Consider the following 17,874-nt stretch of genomic DNA (forward strand, 5'->3'; position numbering starts at 1 on the left):
CTGATGCTGTTTGGTCAAATAGGATTTCTTTGTAACCACAAGGCAACCAGGTCACTCACTGGGTTGACCTGATAGCTGGAGATCACAGCCGAGGAACTAAATCCAATGAAAGATCAGACTCAGAGGGTGGAGTCAAAGGCAGAAGGACAAAGACATCCTGAAAAACAGCGTGCATCAGGAAACTGATGGTGTTCACGGACTCAGTAAACTTGGAAAACCTCCATGTTAATACAGATGAGAGGAAGCTCAGCCATGGAACTACAACCGATGAAGCGCTGCTGGTTTGGAGATGGAGTTAAAAAAATCAATACCAAACATTCAGCTATCCATAAACAAGTAGATGCTGTTACTACAAGTAAAAAGTCATGTCCTGGTTGGAAATCCTTTATACTTTAACATGGATGATCCTGGTGTCTAGTTTCACTTTCAAACTTCTTGTTTCACCCCAAAGAACTGCAAAAACCATAAATTTAGTGAGTTAGTTAGCTAACATCCACTTTAATGGGAAATATGCCAGACTGAAAAAAATTGAATTAATATTGGTTCTTTAGCTTTAATGTCTTTGTTGAAGATCCTCTAAGTCTCTGGGCTCTAAGCACTGCTGCTCTAAAATCTTTCACACATTCACTCGGCTTGAAATGACCATATCATGCTGCCATGCAAACACACAGTAATTACAGAGTTAAAATTACAGACAGCAGGTAACAGCATAACTAAAGCCAGAGAGAATAGAACTACACAGCTAATGTCACATGAAAACAGACTGCACAGCTAAAGTCATAGAAAGAGTTAACTTAATTTGTGTTTTTGCTTATGTTAGATATGTAATGAAGTCAGTTCAGGAGATCAGTGCAACATTTGCATAGCATGCCCTTATCGTGTGCTGTGTTGTTGTGAGATCACAAATGCTGAAAAATCTGTGATCTTAGCACCTAGCTTCACTGTTTTCTTTCAGTAAGACTTTTAGTTTTACCAACAAATGGCCAGAAAGCACCAAGTTAGTTAGTTGGTTAGTCCACAACATTGTTATTAATGGAAATATTCTAGGTAGAAATACACTCAAAATGTTCCTTCAGAATACTTTAAAAATGTTTTTCTGCTACTTCTTATTGTACCGACTGTGAAGTAAGTATGATTTTCTACGTAGTATTGTGCTCTACCTTGCTTCCACACATGAAAAGAAACACATCTACATCCAGCATAACCTCACACCCTGCACTGGAGAATTCCTAATGTGGGGAAAACTGATGTCTGGGTCTTCTGTGCTTTTATTTAATACAGGTTGTTATTCTGTGCATCTAATGTGCACATTGCTGCATAGTTGAAACATCAGCTGCTGCGTAATGAGCTCCGAGATTTGTACTTCAGGACCACAGTTGCCTTGGTGATGGAGTCAGGGTTTGGTATGTCGTGAGGCGTTCAGGGACAAAAGGTCTTGCAGACAGAGGTTCCTGTGTTAACTGGTTCTCTCCAGCCGACCGCCTGCTTACTGCAATCACCCTGATTGGAACCCATTTCTAGATTACTTGCTTCAAACGCTTCATTCTTCACTCTGGAAATGCCAACATTCATCAAAGTCGCTCCACTTACCAGATTACAATAAATAAAAGGTGGATGTCACTGCGTAAGTACAGCAGCTGCAGTGTTGGGGGATGTTTGGCATGAAATCTGTTCTGTTCCACCGCTTCTGTTTTATTTCCTCCACATGAACAAACACTAATACTGTACATAATGTAAGTGTTTGGCTTCTGTGTGTGTAGGTCAGTGAGGCAATCTAGTCACATCTAATCAGATTCTGTCTTTAACCTGCCTTTTGGCGAGGTTACCGCTCCACTCAGCCCACACAAACCAGCGCTGATACACCAGTGTAATGCTGAGTTCTAGCTTCACCTGTTTCCAGTGATCGCAAACAATTTGTAGTTTTTTTAATACCATTTCCAGGGAGTGTTTCCAAACACCACAGACTGAAGGTAACCTTCGGTCCTAACCCTTACCCCAGTCAATAGTCACATCATGTAGCAGCAGAAGGTCAACAAATAGATGTCAGTGATCCAAAGGCTGCTACTGTCTCTGAGTTTTAGGTTCACAGCCACCAAAATTAACTTGTAGTGTGTTTCTGCCAAAGCTGAGGCTAGTAATAAAGTTGATTTGAGTTTCCTCTGAGTGGTATTCAATAAGTCTGGCCCAAAGGTTCACGATGTGGATGTAGAATATGCTCTGTGTTGGTATTTAGCATCTCGGCCCAGCAGGGAGTGGGGAGTGATAATGAGAATTTCCTCTCTAGAAAAAGTAGATTGTATGAACAATAGTGGTGGCAGATCAGCAAGTCTAAGAGCCTGAGTGGGAAATCAGTCAGATAATATTGGCCAATCATAGTGACCATTTAAGTGTTGATGTAAATAATTTTTCACAGAACATGAAACAGAAAAAGATCCATCCATGCATTACCTGTACACCACTAATCCGAGACTGTCCTCCTTGACAAAACGACCACATAGGTCGTCTCTACACGCCCTTATTACGACCGACTAGCGGTTGAGTAAATATCGACACTCCGGTGTCTCAGCTGAAACGTCACCATGAACAAACATTGACCTAACACTAACACTAACCCTAACCATAACCCTAAACTGGTCTTGCGAAAGTGAGGGAAAAGCTGTTTCGCGAATTAAATCCCGTAATGCCTTCCTGTCTCCCGTAGGGACGCTAACCTAAATACGCTCTCATGGGTCGTATTTCGGGGACACGTACATACGACCTGTGTGGTCGTATGAGTTTGAGGGCTTGTTGCTAATCCTCATGAGAGTCATGGGGGGTTGGAGTCTATCCCAGCTGACTGAGGGTGAAGACAGGGAACACCTGGACAGGTAACAGTCTATCACAGAGCTACACATAGAGACAAACAATCACACTTACATTCATACCTACAGACAATTTAGAATCACTAATTGACCTCAGCATGTTTCTGGACTGTGGGAGGAAGCTGGAGAACCTGGAGAAAAGCCAGCAGAGAGAACATGGAAACTCCCTGCAGAAAGATCCCAGGAAGGCCGGGACATGAACCAGGGATCTTCTAGCTGTAAGGCGACAGTGCTAACCACTGATCCACAAAGTAACCCACAGAAAAAGATACTTGAGGTAAATTATAAACTACAGGGTATGTATGAGGATATTTGAAAATGGCCACAATAAGGGGTGTAACTCCCAATTTAAGACATAACTGTATACTATAAACCCTACATCATTTTCAAAAGTCAAATGTTTGAAGCAATCAAAGATAATAGAGAAGGGAATCTTTAAGCTATCTGCTGTTCTTCCAGGACAATACACAAATCACACATTTCTATGTCAGACTGTAGCTCATCATATGGAAGTCAGATACGGTTGTAGCTCAACTCAAACATTACCAAACACGTCGTTACTGTCCTGCCTTTAAATGCTGTATCACATTAATCACTGTTATATCAGGCCAAGTGAGCATGTGACAGCAGCTCTTCAGAGTCCAGAAACTTGGAGAATCTCGAGCAGAGAACATCAAAGCAGAAGAACCGAGGCAACGTTCAAACCCCGGACCTGTAGGGGAAGACTCCTCAGCACTGAGTCACCTGTTTAGAAAGAACAAATAAATCCCAGCAGACTCTGAAAGCTCCAGCAGTAGCACTGCAGACTGGTCCTGTTGGAACGGCATCAGAGAGAAAATGGCTGACTGGTCACTCCCTTAATTTCAATGGAAAATACACTGGCAAAAAATAAACAACTTTTGAAGATGTTCTTCAGCTACAGCACTGACTTCAGAGAAAACAAATCGTTTTTGCAGCTCAGTGATGCCAGAATTGAACAATCTCTCACATCAACTGTGATCCAGTGGAGCGTTTTCAACTTCTGTGAAAATGAGATATTTGTTATTATTCCGCCAAGGACCAAGGAACGCAGCGGAGTTATGTGATGATCGGCATACGTCTGTCCAGGGGAGCCACCAGGGAGTTTGGGCCCCATGAAAAGAAATTTTACCGGGCCCCTGTAGCACCGGACATAAGGCCGGCGAAAATATTTTGTGCCGTTTACATAAAACTGTGCATTTTAATGATATTTTTGACTATTATTTCCCATATTTGTGAAAAGGACAATGTGACAGTTACTTGGTAGGGGAAGCATTGAACACTCTGAATACTCTGAATACAATGTTTCATTTATTTACTGCAAGACTGATTCTCATTCTTCAGCATAAAATTTCCCCAAATTAAATTACATACCTGAATAATTCAAAACTTGAACATAAAATAATCTCTTCCATTAAATAAATTGTAATTATGATCTTTGAAGAAACAGATAAAATAAAAAATAAAATAAATAAATAAAATACAAAAAGCCAACTGCCTTTTATGATTTCTCATCACCATCTATAGAATCTTACAACAAGCACAATAATAAAATCAGCTGGAGACGTTAAACTAAGTAAACAAAGTAGGTCCATTCATAAAGAAAAAACATAACAGGCCAGATACAACCTTGCTCAGCCAAGCTTCCTCTTGCACACATATTTACAATACATATTTACAACTGGGCCTTGCTCAACCTTTCTAACCAAGAGCCCAACGCAGAGCCTTCTCAGTAGCAAAATCATTGATCAGGTCTTTGAAGTCCAGCTTTCTAGCCAACTGACTTTCGATGAACAGCATGGCAAGACTGCAGAGCCTTTCCTGTGACATTTTGGACCTAAAGTAGTTTTTTATCATTTTTAGCTTGCTGAAAGCTCTCTCACCACCTGCAACACTAACTGGCAGTGTGCAAAATATACGCAAAGCAATACACACTTCTCCAAAGATGCTTTGAGCTGCAGCTTACAAATAGCATTCAGGAGTTCAAGAGGGGACAAGTTCGGGAGGAAATTGGAAGCGTATACACTGTTAAGGTGTCCTACTTCATTTTTAAAATCAGGTGTAAGATCACCAGAATACTTTGTGATCAATGGTTGGCACAGAGAAGAGATTTTGTCCTCACTAATCTGCCCAACTTTCAGAACAGCAGAAAATTAATTTACAATATTTGCTGTGGTCTGTAACCTAGTTCCCAAGTCACTTATGATCCTGTCCATAGCAGTAAATAACAGTGTTCCGAAACACAGTTTCTGCACTCTCCTGAGACCTCTCCTCTTCAGAGGTCTCATCATGGAATCTTCACCTTTTCTTCTGGCGGCTGCAGTTGCTCACCTCCTTCCTCAGTTGTGGGTACTGAGGCTTGTTCAGGGGTAGGGGGCTCACTGGCCTCATAGACAGCTGCTGCTGCTGCTGCTGCTGCTGCTGCACTTGACGTGTCTGTTCAAACATGCATCATTTTGATACGGGGGGGGGGGGGGGGGGGGGCTGATTAAATATGGGCAGCTTGCTAAATGTGAACAGTGAAATATAAAATTCCAGAGTTTTCTTCAAAATATGAGCTAATATGGAGAGAAAAGTGAGCTAGCTTAAAAATCAGTTAAGATAGAGTAGAAACAACAACAGGCTAATGTTCCAGAACTTTCCACCACATGAACCAAACCCACCTTGTTTTTTGAAAAACTGGGTAACATATTGCCGGCCCTTGGCCTCTCTCTCCTGCTTTATATTTTTTCTTTTTGTTTCTCACTACCTGACTTCTGAGGCATACTGTCACCCTACTCAGTCTGACTGAAGCACTGCAGCACGCAGCAGTTCAGTTGATTCAGTAGGACTGAACCATTTTCCGTAAAAAGGGAGGGGGGGGCCCTTGAGAAATGTTTCCAAAACAAATAAACTTAGTGTTACCAGCGCATTGTAAATAATATTTATTTGTGATTATAAATTAACAAGATAGTGCCATATTCATTTTGTCAGTATTATAATTTTATCAGGGGCCTTTCTGGGTCCCTGTTAATGATGCCCCCCCCCCTTTTCGGCGCCCCTGTGTCTGTCTGTCCGTCTGTCTGTCTTTTAGCTACATTATTGAAAAAATGAATTTGAATGAAATTTTCAGGGAAGGTCAGAAATGACACAAGGATCAAGTGATTAGATTTTGGCAGTGATGTGGATTATAGTATGGATCCATGGACTTGTTAAAGACTTCTGCATCATTGCTAGATAGCGGCATGGTGTCACTGTAACCATGACAACAAGTGAACACTACATCAGCTGCTGAGGATCACATAATTGTCATCGCATTACAAATCCACCGCTGAGGACCTGTTGGGACTTGAATTACCTTTTACCTTTTATTTTATTCATTTATTTTTATTTATTTATTTATTTATTTTACACTTTAAACTAACCTCCAGTTTTTACCTATTTTAAACCTTTAAGATGGCGTTTCTTCAGTAAGTACTGGGTATAACAATGTCCCTGATTTATTTTTGTCTTTTATTTATGTTGCTTTTAAACAATACAGTGTATGGATTGCGGGGTGGGTGGGTTCGGGGCTGGGTGGGGTGGATTTGGGTCTTAATTTCTTTCATTTGATTTTAATTATTTGTCTGTTTGTAAAGCACTTTGTGCTACAACTGATGTATGAAAAGTGCTATATAAATAAAGATTATTATTGTTATTATTCTTATTATTATCATTATTATCTGTCAGAAGTGATTCAAGGACTGAGCATCATTGGAGGAGTACTGCACTCTCTCAGTGCTTTTCTTGTTTTTTATTGAATAGTTCAGCCTCTCATCATAATTTCAATTCAGCTCAGTAACAGCCTCCAGTCCTTTAATTAATGCTCATTTTTACTGCTTAGATTTTATATTTATTTTTTGCTGGAAAACTGATCAAATTCAATAAAACTTGTCATTTGTACTGTGTTTTTGGGTAATATTTGTTCTGTCTGCCTCTTTTTCAATGACCGGAGTTCTGCACTTTGACTGTTTGATATTTAGAAACGGCCATACGCCGCCAGAGAAACAAACTGACAAATCCGAAAGTGCATTTGTACGTCAAATGTCTGCGATACACTGTGACATGTGGACAATATAGGCCAAAATCATCCAGACACATGTACAAGGCAGAGAAGGAGGAGAAGAAGAAGGAGAAAAAGGGCTGAGACTGATGCCAAAGAGGAGGACAAACAGAGATATTTCTTCATATTTACTCCTTTATACGTTCCCACTTGCCATCAATCTCCAAAATTCTGTTTCCATCAGTGAATCTGATGTACTGTTTTTGTGGACTTAATTTCCCGTTTTAATTCAATTTAACCAGCTTTGGACATGTCTTATCTAAATTTAGTAGATTTTTCAAGTCAAAATTTCCTTAGAAGATTTGCTTATTACATGCGCTTCTTTATTTACCTTTGATTACATATCCCATCCAGAAAGTTGTATTTTTTTCTGAGAAAATTCTGCAAAGTTCTACTAATGTTCTCAGTGGAAAGTTTTATTTTAGTTCCCAGAATATTCTTCTTAAAGGCAGGGAAGATGTTTTAAAATGTCTGGTAACAACATGATTAGATCATTATGCTCTAAATTTCTCAACACTGAATGTTGTTCTGAGAACGTTCTTCCTTTGTATGTCATAATGTGTGGAACACTGTGGGAACATTTTATAAATTCATTTTTGTTTTTATAGATCACATTACAGGTGTGACTTAAAAAGAACATTCTGTCATCTGAGGCCTCGATAACATCTGGAAAAAATTTTTGAATGTTGGTTTAAGTTAGTTTGAATGCTGCAGTGGTTAGTACCGTCGCCTTGCAGCGAGAAGATGGATGGATGGATGGATGGACGGATGGATGGATGCATGGATGGATGGTTTGAGAATGTTCTTCTGTTCTTCCTTTGCTATCATGCCACATTGTGAGGATGTTTTATAGAAAAACATTCTTTAATGTGTTTACTTGAGAACATTCCCAAAACGTCCTCATAACATTGTAGGTAGAATGTTCCACCTTTGTTTGTGGTCAAGTTTATTCATAAGAAGAGTCAAATGATGGATCAAACGTCTCTTTTTGGAAGCTCAGTGAAGTAAACCTGACAACCAGTCTTCAGCCATCAACCGTCTTTTTGTTCAACAGCATGCAGAGAAGGCAGAGCTGATTTTTAGAAAGTCCTCAGGCTTTGTGCATCTCCAGAAAGCTTCATCAGGGAAGGAAACACCTTCACATCACTGATGGAGGAAAGTGGAGGAAATGCATTGTTGCACTGGTTTCTAAGCAGTCACGTCTGGGGTTTCTGATAGCATAATAAGATGCTGAAGCAGTTTTCACTCAGAGTTTGTTGTAGATTGCAGGGTGGGTAAAGCCCTCTGTAGTGGCCGTTAACGCCAATCAAACAGTCAGTACCGTTTCAGTGCAGTCCATATCCTTTATTATTATCGGTAAGAACACTGACCACACACTGAGTCTGATTTAGGAACAGAACACACACATTCCTGGTGTGCAGCTCAGGAATAACGTGTGAGACGAGACTTTTGAACCAGAGGAGGAAAAGCTGCTCTGACGTTACAGAGACTATCTGACCTGCTCGCTCTGAGGGAAGCGTTTCTCTGGAGAAATTTCTGTGAAACCAGCAGTGGCCTTTTACATCTGCCAAGCCTTTTATCGTATTAGCTTATGCACACAGAAAGGTCTGAGCTCTGTCGGTAGGACCTGACGGTAAGGCCTTTCTTCCATCAGGAGGCTCAGGACCCTTTATGACTCCCCTGGCTCAGTGAGTTTGGCATCTTTCCACTTCTGGACAGCAGCCTTAATAGAAGGATGTCCTCAGCGACCACAGTCCTGCTGCACCATAAGAGGCACCCAGACAGAGGGTTTGTACCTGAGGACTTTTTTTTCATTTATTCCCACAAGGTAGAGATTGACTTGGTTAAAAGTGATGAAAGCAACAGTTTTAGACTGTTAAAATAAGTCTCTCAAACACATGTATAGTTAGATATCAGACTTACCGACACCGTGCACCTGCATTTACACTGAATTTAATTTAAACTGAATGAGATATTGGCTTGTTTGCCAATAACCGATATGCCGATATTGTCCAACTCTCAATTTCTGATACCGACATATGTGGGCTATTTAACTGATTTTCAATAACATCACATATCTCTTGTGGTGGAATTAACACATCATGCCTAATTTTATTATGATGCCCCATTGGATGCATTCTCAAATGCAACAAGGCTTTTCAGGTGTAGACATTGTCTGTGCGAAATAAGAAAACTACTTCAACTTGCATGTCGTGTAAAATGAAAATCCTGACAGTGTTTACCCCAAGAACAATTCACATTGCTTAAAAACTATGGATCAGACACATATTTTTTGTTTAATGTGTCTGAATTTCAGCTAAACAAAATGCCAAGGTTTCCTTTAACGCCAGCACTGATGTGATCTGAGCTGTATTACAAAGACATGCTCTACATTTATCAAAAGCAAACCTTTGGAGCTCTGACAAACTGCAAATCTCCTCAAATCTTTCTCCTTGCATAACCAGCAGCCTCAGAAATAGTTACGTCTGAGCTTTTTCCCACACTCCCTGCATGTCCTGATCACACTGACTGCATGTCAACAACTGCAGGACTTCTTTAGTTGTATCCTGTATGACACGCTATAGTATAAGGTGACAGTCAGAAACCATTCCTGCATGAAAATATGTTGTATGTCTGACTTTATCTGATTATAGGAAGGTTTTAAAATGTCCTTAAAATCTCTTAAACTCTCTAAAATGACCGACCCTCCCTCCACACAACACTGGGACTAGTGTGCATGTGTGTGTGTTACTTGAAATTATGGCTCCAGGCAAACATGAACTTAGCAAATATTCAATCTATTAAAACTTCAAATAGCTGGATGCTTCTGACAAGAGTCCCTCAGGACCACAATATGTTGGAATTAAAAAATACAAAACAGGCAGTTATTAGGACACAACAGAGAACGATGATTTCATTTGGATCAAAGTGATTGACAACACCAAGAAAAAGAGCAGTGACTACTCCTTTGTTGGAATATATCTATATGTGACCTTCCTATGTTTGTTTAATACGGTCAGAGTCTATCTGCAGCGCAATGTTTTACAAAATACTCATAGAAACTGTAAAATCTGATGCTGACGATGTCATCTGAACAAATTTTTTGACAAAATGATGCAAACTAAACGCAAAATGACAAAAGCAAGACAGAAAGCAACACAAAACAAGCAAAAATGAGACACAAAAACAACACAAGATGACACAAACTAGACATAAATCAACACAAATAGAACACGAACAACATAAATTAGGCACAAAATAACACAAGACACAAAAGGTGACAAACAAGGCATGAACTAAAAAAAAACAATCAGACACAAAACAATACAGACAAAACAAATGAGAAAAATTTGACATAAAACAACAAAAACAAGACACAGAAATTACACGTATAATAATGACACACTATGAGACACAACACCGAAGACCACAAAATGATGCAAACTGGATGAAAAACAACACGAAAAAGACACAAACTACACACAAAAGAACACAAACTAAACTGAAAATGACACAAAATAGACACCAAACAAGACAAAACGACACAGGCAAAAAAAAAAAAAAAGACAAAAATCTGACATGAAATAATACAAACAAGACACAAAATGGCACAAATGAGACATAAACCTGCACAATATGACACACAACATGAAACCCCACAAAATGACACAAACTAGAGACAAAATAAGACACAACAACATGAACTAGACAAAAAAAACCAACATAATATAAAGAAGAACACACCACCACCAGGGATCAACTGCCGCAGACAGCCCACAGCACTGACAACAAAGACAAAACACAGATGAATAAAAACATGCAACTGGTGTGAATTTAAACAAATACGTACATAACAAAGCAAAAAAAAACAAAAGAATAACAGTTAATCAACCAATCAAATCAATATATGAAATGAAATAAACTTGATTTAAAAAAGATAACTCAACCAAACTAATACAATAAATGAAACCAAAATGCCCAAAAGAAATTACTTAATTAATTTCTAAATAGCAAGCTCAAGAAGCAAAGAAAATCAAATAATCCATAAGGCCTTAAACATTAGGCCCACGTCACCAGGTATAATCCATCATACAGGTTCTGGATCAGCAGTGACACAATTGGCCTCTGGACGTAGTCCACTCCAAGCAAGCAGCAAAGCAAACAGAAAACAACAACAACAACAACAACACAAAAAGCAGTACAACAAAACAAACAAAGAACCTAAACAGCAGTGCAGCTCGGAGTGGTGATAGTGGGCCAAACCGTTGCACCGGGCTGCTAAAAAAAGAGCTATAAACCTAAAGTTCTATAAATTCATTAAATAAAATCAATCTAATTGTTTGGGAGAACCAAATCAACACATACCAGGTGACCGGAGGATGTGAGCCACGAGAATTCGGCTCAAACACACGACCAGAACAGGCCGGTAATTGTGCACACAGCAGGACTCCAGCAGATCACTGTGTCACTCCAGCCATGTCGGCCACGCTGAAAGGAGTGGAGATTGTGTGACACTATGCACAATTACGCACAACAAAGAGAAGGAGAAGACAGCAGAGCAGTCACGTATTGAGAGAAGACGCCGTGCCTCGACGGCGATCACAAGCGCTGGGCTGCCACACCAAACACAGAAACGACTGCACCCAGCAACGCTGCCGCCGAGCCACAGCCACCACCGGAGCAAGAAAGGAGCAGAAGACAGTAAAGCTCCACTGCTGTACACCTGGATATAAAGGACACATGGTACAGCCCAGCAATTATGGTACCGCCCAGGAATTATGGTACAGCCCAGCAATTATGGTACCGCCCAGCAATTATGGTACCCGCACAGCAATTATGGTACCGCCCAGCAATTATGGTACCGCCCAGCAATTATGGTACCCGCACAGCTGGTGCCCAACAGCAGCCAGGACGGACACAACCTTCAGTCACAAATACAAACAGAGCACAAAACAACAAAAACAAGTCACATAATGACATAAACAAGACATAAAACAACGCAATGCAAGCCACAGCACAAAACACCACAAAATGACACAAACTGGACCCAGTTTGTTCAGCTGTGTGTTTTAGGCTGTTCAGGAATTAAAACGGTACTAACATACTGATAATGAGCATTTGGAGGACAGTGGATAAACGCTGCTATAACTTCTTTCTCAACCACAAGCCCCTGAAATGATGTTCAAAGATAAGGTGCTCAGATGACAGATAAACCAGAACTCTCTTGACTTATACATCCTCCGTCTGCACTGATCAATGGTTCACAGAAATCTGCAGCCAAAACAACAACAGCAGATGAAGAGTTTGCAAACAGAAAGCAAACTGAATGAGAGCTTAGTGAGACACAGTTTCCGTCTGACTCCACGTTTCATAGAATAGTTTGAACTGCATTTTAATACTTAGAGTTTGATTAAACTGTATGATGCTGCAGATTATGTTGTTTATTGTATAAAATTTATAAAATAAACCCAGTTTAGTGTGTGCGCAAGGAAGGTGAAAGATCCTGTAATGATTATTTATTAAAGCTGATGTTCAAAGGAAGTTCATCTTCTAACAGTCATCACAGTAGGAGTCGATGAAGGAAGATATCTGATGTGACACTGCCCCCCTGTGGTTGATGTCAACACCAGGTACTGCAGAGATCATCCCCTCCATTCAGTGTGTTCCAGTAGTGTGTCTTCAGTATACGTCTCTGAACTTTGAAGTTTTCACATGTGGATTTTGGTGCAGCTGTCAATTAGTAATCCCATCATTTTGGAGACATCTGGGTTCTCCTCACAAATTACACTTAACAGGTAATAAAATAACACAATCATAAAAACACCAAATGAGAAAATATTAACGCTCACAGTGCTGGTATGTTCTGTAATGTTAAACATGTAACATTCTGCACTAAGGACAAACAGCTAAGGAAGTCTACAGACTGACCATGTTTTTAGTGTTTCATTTTACATACATGACAACATTCAATTCTCCAAATTAACATCAATAAATACCAGTGTAAAGGTTTTGATTCCACCTTTAAAAACTGAGTAATTTCTGATTATCATCGGTATCTGTGGGCTGCACAGTGGTTGGCGGTTATCACCATCACCTTACAGCGAGAAGATGCCTGGTTCATGTCCCAGCCTTCCTGGGATCTTTCTGCATGGAGTTTGCATGTTCTCCCTGTGCATGTGTGAAAACCCACGCATGCACAGGGAGAACATGCAAACTCCATGCAGAAAGATCCCAGGCCCAGGCCGGGATTTGAACCGGGGATCTTCTTACTGCAAGGCAAAAGCGCTGATCACGACCCCACTGAGAAACCCATCCAGAAACATGTTGAGGTTAATTGTTGGTGATTCTAAATTGTCCGTAGGTGTGAGTGTGAATGTTTGTCTCTATGTGTAGCCCTGTGACAGACTGTTACCTGTCCAGGTGTTTCCTGCCTTCACCCTCAGTCGGATGGATGGATGTTTTCATGATGATACAAAGTAATGTCAGGGTACCTGTGATACTGAAACACCTGGGAAGCAGTGTGTGGAAGTAATTTAAGCATGGCTGTCTTCAAGTTCTTATCATTTCATGAAGTAAGCTCCACATTTGCCAAAAAAGAACATTGAACCAGAAGGGGTGGAAAAACCCTTACTTGACAGAAAACAACTATCTGAATATCTATCAGACTGAATGGCCATTATTTTTGCTCTATGGCAGCGAATACTGGCCTACATATACAAGTCAGCAGAGAAGATTTCCACCTCCACTACCTGAGGAGGTGGAAGTTGTCCTGGCAGACTTCCCAACATTTAGTCCTGGAACGTACCGACATCTGAAGTCTGTTGAACCTGCTCACCCAGTGATTCTTCTGATGGCAGAAGAGATTTGCCGGCTCTTTGTAGTCACAGATCACAAACACAACCCAGCTGACTTTGGGGACACCTGGACAGGTAACAATCTATCACAAGGCTACACAAAGAGACAAAAAAAAATAAAAAAAATCACACTCACATTCACACCTATGGACAATTTAGAATCACCAAATAACCTCAGCATGTTTTTGGACTGTGGGAGGAAGCTGGAGAACCCGGAGAAAACCCACGCATGCACAGGGAGAACATGCAAACTCCATGCAGAAAGATCCCAGGAAGGCTGGGATGCAAACCATGGATCTCCTAGCTGCAAGGTGACAGTGCTAACCACCAAGGCACTGTGAAAAAACTTTATTAGAAAAACATTCCCTCAACAACATTCCCAAGACGTCCTCAGAACATTGCAAGAAGAATGTTACATGAACTTGTCACAAGGAATGTTTTATCATCTGAGGCCTAAAGAGCATCTTTTTTCTGATATCACATTAACGTTTCATATAAGAACGTCCTATGATGTGTTCAGTGTTGGGCAGTAACGTCACTACAAATAGCGTTGTTAGTGGTTTAACTACATTTTTCTGTAACGACGTGATAGCGTCGTTGTTTACAAAATCAAAAAACGTTTCAACAGCTTAGCTGATCTTTTGGTCATGTAGCGCGGTAGCAAACGCAAAAAGCTACATTAAAAACGATGAATGTTGAACTGCTTGAAGCGGAGCTTTCTGCTCTGCTGCAGTGTAATCTCACACTTTTAAGGATCAGACAGTGACATCCTCTCCAAACGCCGACATGTCTGTGTCGACCAATAGAAGCGGAGGAACTGTTGATGTCGTCATTCAACAATCCCTTCCTGTGACTCACTGGACACACACACACACACACACACACACACACACACACACACACACACACACACACACACACACACACACACACACACACACACACACGCTTCAGTTCACTGAGAGATGGCAGAGAAGGAGGGAGAAGACAAGGAGCAACCGAAGGAGTCAGAGTCACCGTGGCCCTACCTAAATAGTTATATGGGTTTTTTGAAAAAACAGAGAAAAGTTGTTTTCAGATGTCTACTGTGTCCAAGGCGAAGTTTCTGTCAACTTCAAAGACGTCAAATACAAATCTGAGAACCCATATACAGGTGACTACCAAATATGCACAACCAGCAGCAATTAACCACCACATGTCAACCGCAGTATAAGATGCACACACAAAAGAAGATCCCCGGTTCAAATCCCAGCCTGAGCCTGGGATCTTTCTGCATGGACTTTGCATGTTCTCTCTGTGCATGCGTGGGTTTTCTCCGGGTACTCCGGCTTCCTCCCACAGTCCAAAAATATGCTGAGATTAATTGGTGACTCTAAATTGCCCGTAGGTGTGAATGTGAGTGTGATTGTGTGTCTGTATATGTAGCCCTGTGACAGACTGGTGACCTGTCCAGGGTGTCCCCTGCCTTCACCCGAGTCAGCTGGGATAGACTCCAGCACCCCCATGACCCTAGTGAGGATAAAGCGGTGTATAGAGAATGGATGGATGGGACAACACAAGCACTGCAAATTATAAAAGTAAAACTTATTATTTTTAATTGTTGAAAGATTATGACGACCCCCCCCCCCCATTCCTCAGTTGGTTTAGTCCACACGCTTTTTCAGCGTGCTGGGCTACAGATGTTGAGGTGCCAAGATCTGCATTCTCCGCTAAAACAGAAACTTTGAAACGCCAAACTGTTTTCTACGGCACAGTAGTTCTTGATAATGAAAAGATACGTTTTGTCGGGTTTAGCTGTAACTACAAAACACTCGAAGTACACAGCATATGAAAACTTGGATTTCTTGTTGAAAAATATGCCCGAACCTTATTCATTAATAGTAAAGAGGGGGATGCATTATTCGGCAGGACACATTCTGGATTTGCCGAGATTTGCATCCTCTATTTTTCACACAGTTTGGTTAAAAGGCACCGATCTCTGGTGTGTTCTGCATCATTTGATCTGAAAATGTCCATAATAGTTAACAGGGGGATGCATTTTATTAGCAGGACACATTCTGGATCTGCCGAGATTCACATCCCCAGTTTTTTGGGCCAAGACATGCAGATCTCAGCACAACACTGGAAGCTTCGTGTGTCAACAGCACATGATGATCTTTCAAGGGATGAGAAATTTTGGTAATCTGTAAAAGTTTTTTTTTTTTTTTTTTAAATCAGCACACCGGTAAGGAAATAGCCTAGCTTATGATCGTTAAAGGCATTATGGAGGAGGCTTTTTTTGTTTGTTTGTTTAATTTGTCTGATTCACATAACATGAATATACTGACCTTTAGTGGACTTGTATGTATGGTTTCTAAAAAAATAAAAAATAAAAAAAAAATAACTGTGGACATGGCAGGACCTGAAAAACATCAGCCAATCAAAGCGCTCGGACCGAGGCGTTTGGTTTGCTCCCTTTCCTATCAATCAAAAATCTTCCGGCTCAGGCCTAGTTACGTAGATTACGTACGCCTTGGACTTACGTGTTTTCTGTATGTGTTGCTTTGGTATAGCTTCGTAGTTAGTTGGCGACTTGTTCTGCTCATCTTTTTTACATAATGGCAGATAAAGATCCAGGGGGACCCAGCCGTAAAAGACAACTTCACGAGTGCTACGCAAGTTTCTGGAGGGGGGCGTTTCTTCGTAAATGTTAAGAGGGGGGAGGTTAGAGGGGGGTGAGGGAGAGGTTGTATGTGCGCATGCGCATGCTACGTTCAAAGTTGTGGGAAATTAAATCTCCTCTAATGCCTTTAACAGGCTCAAACGAGTATGTAGAATAGCGACAGTGACAGAGGTGACAGAGAGACAGGGGAGGACAGAGAGGAAAATAGATGAGGGAAAAGAGGGGAGGAAATATAGAGGACAGGATTTTCAAAAACGTCTGTCAGGATATTAATGTCAAATATAAGCCCAATTTATATGTAACTGACATTAGGTTTGTTTCTGTAGAGATATCCAGATTTTGAAGATTTTTATTATTTTTTGTAGTCTAGTAGTTAGTCCAGTAGTTATTGGATTATTCTTGATGGTATTTCCTCTATAGTTTTGGAACTTATTTTGAGCTTCACTTTCTTGTGAAAGTAACTTTGATGGACTAAAGTGGAAATTAGAGCAGGGTGCAAAGAAATTCTGTTAGATGTGGTCATAAAAGTGTATCATTTCCACCTTCCACCTATTAACATTATTGATTTTGCTGATTGAACATAGAAAAACCTGTATGCAGTTAGAATATGCACTAAGACAGAACAATGCTAAAACTGCTATTGTTACTTTTAATAACATGCTGAGGGCTCAACTTTGCAAGGCAAGTTCCAAAGGAGCAGGAGAGAGAGAGGGAGAGAGCAATTTCTTTTCATGCCCCCCCAGGAATTACTCTCTGAAATTTTACTGTTTATTGCCCCCCCAAAAAATGAAATGGTTGTCCGTAGGTGTGAATGTGAGTGTGATTGTTTGTCTGTATATGTAGCCCTGTGACAGACTGGTGACCTGTCCAGGGTGTCCCCTGCCTTCACTCGAGTCAGCTGGGATAGGCTCCAGCACCCCCTGCGACCCCAGTGAGGATAAAGCGGTGTACAGAGAATGGATGGATGGATGGATGGATGTATTCCTGACAGCCTCCTCTGGAGATTAAAACATTGTCAAGATATTCCCAAAAGGTTCTTCGAGCATTTGCTTAAAACCTTTCCTTTACAAAACAGTGGACCTTATAGGTAATTTTATCCAACGATGTTCTACAAGAGCAAAACACAAACTACATTAAATGCTCTGTTGGCTTTTACACGGAACATTTTTATTTCAGAAAAGTCATTACAGATCAAGTATTTAACCAAAATCAAATCAAAGTTTCCTTTTGAAATGCCTGGTGTGTTCAGTGTGTGTGACTCACTTGTGCTGTGACCCTGGGAGCTTCAAAAACGTACTTCAGGTGCTCTGCAGGGAGCTCATGATCAAAAAGGTTGTCAGTGTGAATCCTCAAAGCGATAAAGGAATTTGGTGGATACAGACGAAGACAGCTGCTGAG

The sequence above is a fragment of the Acanthochromis polyacanthus genome, chromosome 10 (genome assembly GCF_021347895.1).
Source record: "Acanthochromis polyacanthus isolate Apoly-LR-REF ecotype Palm Island chromosome 10, KAUST_Apoly_ChrSc, whole genome shotgun sequence".
Lineage (NCBI taxonomy): Eukaryota > Metazoa > Chordata > Actinopteri > Pomacentridae > Acanthochromis > Acanthochromis polyacanthus.